General features: G+C 40.3%; 1 protein-coding gene across 1 annotated transcript in view; it reads left to right on the top strand.

Annotated features, from left to right (window-relative positions):
- The first annotated feature begins 10,002 nt into the window (after positions 1-10,002).
- Positions 10,003-10,304, top strand: part of Btnl9 (butyrophilin like 9) — a 19,383-nt gene continuing 19,081 nt past the window's right edge. The window contains exon 1 of the mRNA XM_031353845.1: positions 10,003-10,171. The gene's annotated coding sequence lies outside the window, so the exon portion shown is untranslated. The remainder of the gene's footprint in view (positions 10,172-10,304) is intronic.

Here is a 10,304-nt window from a genome sequence, read left to right as displayed (position 1 = left end):
AATAAGGTTACTGGAAGGCATGAAAGATTTCACCTCCTCTAGTTATATCAGCTCACTCCATCCCCCAACCACAATGCACAGTACAACTAGAGTACAATTGTCACAGAACTATAACAAGTCTTACCTGTCCTGGAGTATTCAAGGACTGGGGCAAAGTCAACCACCATGTGCTACCTATTGAATAAATATTTCTCATAAATAAATGCACTCAAGGATGAAAAATTAAAATCAAACCTAAATTAAATCAGACTGTTGCTGTTTTTTTTGTTTGTTTGTTTGTTGTATTTCGAGACAGAATTTCTCTGTATAGCCCTGGCTGTCCTGGACTCACTCTGTAGACCAGGCTGGCCTCAAAATCAGAAATCCGCCTGTGTCTGCCTCCCAAGTGCTGGGATTAAAGGTGTGAATCAGACTGTTAAACTTCACTCACAGGAATCACATGTGCTGGTGAGTAAGCCGACCTGAAGCAAACCGCCTCCTCACCTCCTAGGGTTTTGTGCTTTGAAGCTAGATTTCTCTCCACATTGGGTGGCTGAGAGTATCTGATGGTTTAACTTACTTTCACTTTGTTCTGTGGCTTCTCTAGGGACTGTGTGTCCTCACTTTAGAGGTGGTATCTTCCTGAAGTCTTGTGTGGACGTGTTCTTCCTTACAGGAGCACCTGCTGCCTGCCTTGTGGAGAGTCACCCTTGGCACCTGTCCTGAACCTTGCCTTCCTTTTGCCCCGTGAGTTCCCTTTCCTTTCAGATGTGGAAGCTTGGGTGTGCAGAGTGTGTGGCAGGCGGTGCTGTTGAGCCATGTTAGAGGGAAGAGTGGGCTGGACTCAGAAACTTGCCACCAAGCAGTCTTTGAAGGTCACATCCCTGAACAGAAGTTTAGAAGGAACTGGAGGCTATCTTCCACAGGGGCTACGTGCATCCTTTTCCTCCATCCTTGCCAATCTTTGGTATCTGCTCTCTTCTTATCAAGAGCGAAGGACTCTTTAAAAAAAAGGAAGACAACTGAACTTGTACACACAAACTGACAGGAAGGCAAAGGAGCTGTCCTGGGTCAATGAGATGGCTCAGTGGGCAAAAGCACTTACTGCTGATCCTTGCGATCTGAATTGGATCCCGAACTCACAGGGTGGAAGGAGAGAACAGACTCCTGACAGTTGTCCTCTGGCTTCTATATGTGGTATACCATGACACAATCCTCCCTACTCCATCACTAAATAAATAAATATATAAATATGTAAATGTAATAGTGATTTCTTTTTAGAGCAGTTGCCCTTTGCTTTCCTAATTTTGAGGAAGAACTCTTGGAAAATAACATCCTTGTCCAAGGCATTTCTTTTCACTCTGTTCTGGGTTCTGGATTTCTCTTATGACTTTATAACTATGTAGCTCCAGGCTGCTAACATCCTTACATCTCTGTTTCCTCATTTGGAAAATAGACAGTGATAGTAGCTTCATAGGATTGTTGTAAAAACCAAGTTGTCGTATGTGAGGCTTTAAAACAGGGACTGTCATATGACAAGCATTGTGTAAATATTAATTCTTGTTTCTGACATCAGTTCTGTGGGTATTTTTTTTCCCTGAGAGGAGTTCATCGCCTTTGTTTATCCCCTGGGAAATGAAAGGGCACTACCCAAGAACTTCAAAGCGCAGCTTTAGACAGGGCCAATTGATCTCTTGAAGTCCAGAGAACAGGTCAAAAATCTCTCTCTCTCTCTTTCTCTCTCTCTCTCTCTCTCTCTCTCTCTCTCTCTCTCTCTCTCTCTCTCTCTCTTTCTCTCTCCTCTCTTTCTCTCTTGCTCTTTCTCTCTCTCCCCTTCTTTCTCCCTCTCTACCTCCCTCTGTCCCCCCCCCATCTTTCTCTATCTCCCTTTCTCTGTGTGCATGTGCGTATGTACTTTCCTCTGTCTTCTGCAGAAATCTTATGAAATTATATAGAACTTAGATCTTGTCAGACCTAAGGTACCCAGAGTAGTCAGTGGAAAAGCTATTCTCTTAACTTTGAGGTCTTGTGAAATATCATGGTATCATGGCCTGATTTTGGTTAGGCTCAGGACTGAATGGTTTGCTCTGGAATCTTGGCAGAGCTACTAAGACGATAATCAGTCTTCAGACCTGTACAGTCCCCCTTGACAAATATCAATTCAACCAGGCATGGGGGATCTCCAGCAAGACATCCTCTCTCTACTCTAGGAACCACTGAGAGAGGAGAAGGTATGCTGCCCTCCAGGAATAAATTATTAAATTTACGACATAATGAAAAGAATTGGGAAAGTCAGCCAGGGAACCATCTCTGTAAATGTTATTAAGTTTATAAAAATCTAAAACCTCAATTGGGCCAAAAGTGCAGGGAAGACTGGGGATTTCATTTGTGAACTACGGCTGGTACTGTCCCCTGTCTCTCCCATCACGTTACAGGCCAAGTTCCCACCATTTCCTGATGCCAGGATTTAGGATTTGCCTTTCTTGCCTTTGAGGCATCAGGCTGATTAAGCTAGGCTCAGCTTCACTGACTTCCATCATGAGAAATGTCGGTAGTGGCATCCTGCTGCTCTGTGAGACTTCAGGAAGGTTCCCTCAGCCCATAGAGAAGCGGAAAGATCATGTAATGTACTCCTAGAACTCACATTTGAGTAAAGACATGAAAGCCCTGTTTCCTGTGGAGTTCTCTCTCATGGTTGAAGAAAATGTTATGAATGTATCATGATCCATTCAGCACTCCAGCATGATCCACAAGGTGGAATCCAGAGTACAACTAGGAGGTGAGTTGTGAAGGGAGAATGAGGGCCAAATGCAAATCTAAGTCAAAGAAAGTATTTCACAAATGTCTTTTAACTGACGGCTATTGAGTCAGCCTTCCTACAGAGAAACAGCTGTTCACTGGAAAAGGCAAACCATTATAGACCCACGTTGACCAGAGGAAAACCTTAACAGAAATGTGTCTGGAAAAGAAGACAAAGCCGTATCATCAGATTTATTTCATAAACAGAAGAATCCATTCACAATAAAAACACTCCATTCACAATAAAACCACTAACATTTAAAATATTGATCTTTCATGATGTTAGTATAGCTATAAAATATGTAAAGCAAGTATGGCATAAGCATAAGAAAATTGGGTGTGATGCTCTCTAAAACTGGTTATATGCATAGGCTATGTTACAGTGTAGAAATGTGAATTAATAAGCTTGACCTAGTGACCAGTTTTGTAAGAGTGGTGTTCTTCAAGAGTGATTTTGAAGCACATTTAAAGCTGAACATTTATAATCATTCACCAGATACAGCAACATTTGATGGCTTTCAAGAATTTTCAAGGAATTGATGTAATTCAGACAGCACTCAATAATCACCATGCAGTTATGCTAAGTGACAATAAGAAGGATACTTTTTAAATCATCTCTTTGAAAAATGCAAAAGATTCTAAAATAACCAAAGTAGTCATTAAACTCATAGTGGTAGTCTATAAATCCTTAGAACTGAACTATGACAAAATTGTGTCATTCTTCAAATTGAATTATAACAAAAGGATATCATTGATTATTAAAAGCAGCTAATATCATTTTCTGAGTCAGTGTTAGATCCATAAGTATTCATGGTAGAAGTGGAAAGACTATACATTAGGATGTTGGTTTTTATACATAAAAAATATAATATTTTTATATTCATAGTTAGCATTTAAATATCTTAAAATGTTAATTTTTTGGAACAAGCTTAAAGGGGAAGGAGGATGGAAAACGTAAGGAAGAGTTAAAAATAAAATGATGAGGAGTGCAGAGAAGCCTGCCGAAGCTTGTCGTCGCAAGGCCTTGCTGAGATGTCGGCCATGGTGGTCTTGCTGAGATGTCGGCCATGGTGGTACACATTGGCAGATGAAGAAAGTTTAGAAGTTTTCAAGGTAATCCTTAGCTATATAGCAAACTTGAGGCCAGCCTGGGCTAACAGACTTTGTCTCACAAAAAAATAAAAATATAAAATGCTATTGATGCCAACGAGCATCTAGCAACAAAGATGAAAACCAAAGGCAATGGTCCAATTCTATGGCAAGAAATGAGGAAAGAAGTACAGACAGAGTGTATATTTAAAGTGCTTGAAACGACTTCACATTTGAATGTGGCTGAACAGACATATCACATAAAAACATGAAACAGAAATCCGAGTCAAAGGAAAACATTTCACAAATGCCTTGTAACTCTGGTGGGCTTTAAATCAGTCTTGCCACACAGACGAGACCAGAGTCACACTTTCTTTTTTTTTAAATGAAACCAACCAACCAAATGTTTAAAGAGAGAAATAGACACACTCACACATCAAATTTTTAGAAAGCAGAGTAAAAATGTTAAATCCACTGTTGGATTGATATAATGTTAGTGCCGAAATTATTAAGAGCAGTGCAAAAACAAGATAACACCTTGGCGAGCTTACTCAGAACCCAAAATGTGAAAGAATGTCAAAATTTTGCAAATTCAAATAAAAAAGTACACACGGCTATGACACACGCAATGACTGAGCTGAGTTTATTTTGGAATGTAAAGTTAGGTCAACATGGAAGTGCACAGTATCAGAACACACAATGACTGAGTTGAGTTTATTTTGGAATGTGAAGTTAGGTCAACGTGAAAGTACGCAGAATTATAACACACAGCGACTGAACTGAGTTTATTTTAGAATGTGAAGTTAGGTCAAGGCTGGAAGAGATGGAGAAGAAATCCCTAATCCAAACAGTTTGAAGTATAATGAAATTCTCCTCTGCACAGCAATCCAAGTGGTTTGCCGGCACGTAGCAAGAGTCTGTGCAGAATATGACAAGGGCCCAGGGAGACATTTATGAACGTTCAAACTAAGGGGTAAGCCAAAGACTGAGGGAGGACAGGTATGCACGCAGGGAGAGGAACTTTGCCCATCAGAATGCTCATCAGAAGCAGGGATTGTGAGTGGGATCTTGGGAAAGACATCCCTTCTCTTGCTCGTTTAATCAATACCTAAGTGAGTACATAACTTTTGTGAAAATTTGAACCTAGTTCTGAGTAAATTAAAAGGCAATCACCTCATAATTATTTAGGATATATTATTGCTCAATAATTAATTTGCCATCATCCTCTCAGCTTAAAATGTCCCAAACGATATACCCTCTATACCCTCTACTACTTACAAAACAGTGTATGGCCACATCATTTGGGAGCACTCTTCTATACCTATTACTACTAAGAATTGGCTCTGTTCTTTAAGTTCTTTTCCAGAGACTTTTAGTTAAATGCTGTAAGAAACATGACATCTGATTGGTTTAAGTCATGTTGTAGCAAATACAGTAGTTCATGGAATGAATCCCTTTCTTCCTTATTATCAATTGCTTATTGTGTCTTCCTCCTCATCACCTACTGGAATGATGAGGTGATGGTATAGAAATGTATGCGTAACGTAATTCTCTGCAATGATCTGCAACTCCTTATTTATAAGAAATTATGGACTTGACAATGATAAGAAGGGCATATCTTAAACAGCTTACCGGTAAAGAGCCTGCAGCAATGGTTCTCAATCTGTGGGTTTCAACCCTTGGGGGGGTCACATATCAGATATCATGTATATCAGATATTTACATTGTGATTCATAACAGTAGCAAAATTACAGTTAGGAAGTAGCAACATAAATATGTTTATGATTGGATCACCACAACCTGAGGAACTGTATTAGAGGGCCCCAGCATTAGGAAGCTTGAGGACCGCTGGCCTACAGAAATAATTGTGCCTCTAAAATGCAGGCTGATTCTTTGTTCCACACTGGTAATAATTGGCAGGCTGCATTAGTGTGTTACTCAGGATCTTTAGGTAAACATTCTTCTAAAGATCTTCTTTTAAGATCTTTTGAAGATATCTCATTCTATTTAGATACCTAAAATTACAACTAAAAATCCTATAGAGATTGCTTTTCAATGCTCTTGCAGATGGATCTTCAAAAGGACAATTTGTGTTTTATATATAAATTCCACACACACGCCACACAAAGAACACTATACTCAGCCCTGGGTGTACGTACGCTCAACATTCTGAATGCACTGTAATCAATCAGTGTTTATTAGATGTTCTCAGCCAATAACTGACTCTACATACTGTGCTCAAACCGATTCTCTTTTAGAAACTGCAAGCCTTAACCTTATTACTAATGTTACTCCTTCAGAAAGACAACCAGGCTCAACATTTTTCATAACTCATGCTCATGCTCAACCTAATCTGCCAGGTCCATTAATATTTGCTAATGCTCAAACCTGTGCACTGACCTACTCCCCATCTTTAATACTCAATTTTTAGGCTGCTCAGAAATCTCTGGTACTTCATCAAATACAGGTATAATCTTTTTACCTAGCAAGCAAGCTTGACAGACCATCTCATTCTTCTTTCACACTGCCGCCATCTGCTGGCATAATTAATGCCTGAGGGTTAAAACCTAACACCATTAGGCAAACAGACATTATTCATATCTCAGAATTTGGAGGTTTAAAATATGTCCATGTAACAGTTGATACTTCTTCTAATATGATTTGTTGCTTCTGCTTACAAGGGTGAAACAACCTCAGATGCCATCATCATTCATTATATATGTTTTTCTCTCTAGGACTCCCATTGCAACTAAAATCTGATAATGGTCCTATTTATAAAGGCAAATGGTTTAAGAAATTTTGTTATTTATAGAATATTAATCATGTTACTAGAATCCTTTACAATCCACATGGACAAGCTATTGTGGAAAGACACCATCAAATACTTAAGTGGCAAATTTTAAAAGTAAAAAAGGGTTTTGTACACTCACTGAAATCCCCACATAGTATGCTACATTTAGCCATACTAGCATTACATTTTTTTTTTTGCTTTAAAGGAAAATACTCCTTCTGCTGACCAAAATTATTTTCCCTAAAGGAGATGTATCCGAAAGCATATATTAAATGGAAACATCTAGAAACTAATCAATGGAAAGGTCTGGGTGTTCTTCTAACTTCAGGGTGAGGTTGTTTTTGTTTTTGTTTCTTCCCAGAAAATGGATAAAGTCCCAGATGGCTTCTGCCCTGCTGTATGAGACCAGGACAACATCCCAGAAACCCCTACACAAAGGAAGCACCTGAAGATAGAACATGAATCTATCAAGGGAGTTGGCCCAAGAGTAAGCTGAAGACTTGGGGAGATGTCAAGACTAACTCATCAAGGACACATCAAGGACACAATACTATTGACATGAAAATGATGCTCTTAGCTTTACTGGCTGTGTTACGTGTTAATTTTCAGCTTGTCAGTCCAGAATCCTAATGCCTTTTGTTAGGGGCAATAAAAGGCATTTCTGTAATAGGAGACAGTATGACGTTGTTCTGCCATGTTAAAGATTGTCTTTATCCTTTGGGACCAATTGTCTGGACGAAAAATGTTATATAAATATTGAATCATGTGAACAGAGGATATTGTGGGTGGACTAATCTAATTGATCAGCCCAGGTGTAACAATATGAATTTTAGCACAATTAAGCACTCTTTAGAAAGCTCTGTTAGTGGAAATTATTGTTGTATAAAGATGAAAAGTAGACTGTCTGTCGTTTTGCTTACCAAAGTTGATATTATTGTAAACTAGCACTATCTGTCTCCAATGATCTAGAAAATAAACTCTGTCTTCATTTGGTGTCTGACAGCTAACAAGAATAATCTTTTTTTGCATCTGAGGAGACCCGTCTATTCCCAGGCTCATATATATGTGTGTGTGTGTGTGTGTGTGTGTGTGTGTGTGTGTGTGTGTGTATAGCATAGGAGTTACTCATATGCATTAAAATCCATCTATACCAGTATCCCCTGATATTCCTGTCAATGCTGTTTTTGTAAAATCACATTGAATATGTTTTAAATGTATTTATATCTCTCCTTATTGTAATCCCACCTCTAACCACACCCTTCCCTCTGGCAAATAACTGCCTTTGGGATGGATCTGTGTGCGAGTGTGTGTGTGTGTGTGAGAGAGTGAGAGAGAGAGAGAGAGAGAGAGAGAGAGAGAGAGAGAGAGAGAGAGAGAGCGCACTACATATTCTGCCCTTCCTGTGAGTTAAATGGCGTTGTGTGGGATAGGCCATATTACAACCATTTTCCAGTAAATCTTTACAATTGATCAATAGAATTAAGAGATTTCCCTCTAAGCTGCGATGGTTCTTTGCATCTATTGGACCCTGTAATGGTGGTATCCACAGCAGCTCTCTCATTATCAAACACAGGAATGATTGCTGGAATACAGAGTGGCCTGTGTAACTACTATGTTATATAATTAGTAGTAAAACTACTAATATTATAGCAAAAATATTAGCATAAATTAATCCAGAGATGGTCGAATTTACAAAATAAAGCTACTGTAGATAATTTGTTGCTGAAGCATTATTTTGGTTGTCAACAATTTCCTGGCATGTGTTGTTTTAATGTGTTAGATTTCTCTCACATTACAGAAGGTCAAAATCATGGTTCTTCATAAAGAGGTAAAATCTCTCAAGTGGCCTCTGAATACCCACCATGTTAAATTGGCTTTCCCCTTTCCTTGGTCCTCTCTTAGCTATTCTTATAATTATTTTATCCTTGCCTGTATTAGTTATACTAGTCACGAAGGCAGTGCATTCAACCTTGGCCTCTATTACAACCATAATTTTTCTTTAAAAAAATAAAAAGAGGGGAGATGTAGACGGCCCAGAGGTTCTTGTGCTCACACATAAGCACCTGGGGAACCTGGAATGTTAAACACAGGATTGATCCTTCAAAAGAAGGAAAGCATAACCCGTTAGGTGCCCAGATGGCTGGGAGCAGACACCGTTAATAGCCTGATGACCTTTGCACTATCTGTGAGTCTGAGACCGCACGGGATCCTCCCCCAAACCCTTATCATAAGCTTGTTTTACTCAATCTATAGAGCCTATTTTTGTGGAAGGCATCATATGCACTTTACACAGATTTTCATTGCAGTCACATGTATTTATGGGCTGGGCATACATATGCCTAAAATAAACTACGTGGGGGTAAAAACACCCTAAGTTTGAACCAATACCGGCTGCTTAATTGTGTTGAACCAAACTACCTTCTCAGCTCCTGTGGACCGATAACTCTGCTGGCTGTGATGGCTCAGAGACCTCCTGCATGAAGACTGAGAAGAAAGAGGTGTGCACACGGGAAGAGGTCAAGTCCACTCATCAAAGGCAGGAATTTTGAGCAGGATCTTGGAAAGAGTGCCAATTGATCTGGAAAGAGGCCTATAGGATGCCATGCGCATGGGCGGAAGCGTGTAATGGACAGCTTTGCCTCCCTGCTCCGTGGAGAGATTAGGAGGTGAGAATTCAGAGAGAGAGGACTGGGGAAGCAAGAGTGAGGGGTGAAGGTTGAGTGACTGGAGAGTCTTGAAGAGAAAGGACACACTTCATATAACAAATTCAAGAGAGGAGTGGATTCCCCGCCTCCAGCAGCCTCTCTTCTATTCCCGTTCAGCAGCATGGAGAGTGTAGCTTCACTAGAGAAATGTTTATACCCCATGGTTTCCGAGCTGTCTATGAGTGCTGTTCTAAGTCTGCTAGTGGCAATGTTCCCAGGCGATTTCTCTAAAGAGAGGGATATGATGGGTTAAGTAAGAGTTGGGCACAAGCACTTCCCAACTTCTGGTGGAGATTGCAGTCTGTCTCAGTGTTACTGGGAAGCTAGAGGGGCTGGCCTTGGACCACCATCCAGCCTCCCTGGATATCCAGTTTCATCTGTCCAGAAATCCTGGGCGGCCAGCTTGGGCATTCTCTTTCTGCCCTTAGCCCCTGCAGATGCAGCCTGTTCTAATGAAGTTTCCAGGCACCTTTGGCCTCTTTTTAAGACACTGGAGGGACATTTTCTATGGGAACTTAGCTTGAGATTTTTTTTCCCAGGGGACGGGATGTGACGGAGACTTCCTTGTTTTGTTCTATCTATCTTGGTTTTTATAACAAAGGGCAGAACCAATAGTTTATGTTCTAAGGTGGAAGGTGGGTGAGTAATTCTGTCATCAGTGAGCTGCATCCCCTTCCTGAACTCAGCTGCCAGCCCACATCTAAAGCATCTTTGTGTCAGGGACTAACACTTCACAATCACCCCCTTAGAGGGAAGTGAGATTGCCAGCGTCCCTCTACCACTTGGATCTTCTGCTGTTACCTGAAAGGTATGTGGCTCCTTTGGAACACCTGTATGGACCTTCTAGAAACAGAAAAACAGAAAAAGAGAGAAAGAGACCCAAGGGGAAGCATATATAGACGGAAGCTCTTATCACCCATTTCTGGTGGTTCCATGGCGGG

Source organism: Mastomys coucha, unplaced genomic scaffold (genome assembly GCF_008632895.1).
Source record: "Mastomys coucha isolate ucsf_1 unplaced genomic scaffold, UCSF_Mcou_1 pScaffold5, whole genome shotgun sequence".
Taxonomy (NCBI): domain Eukaryota; kingdom Metazoa; phylum Chordata; class Mammalia; order Rodentia; family Muridae; genus Mastomys; species Mastomys coucha.
The sequence above is the reverse complement of the archived record's forward strand: the minus strand, read 5'-3'. Positions and strand labels throughout refer to the sequence as shown.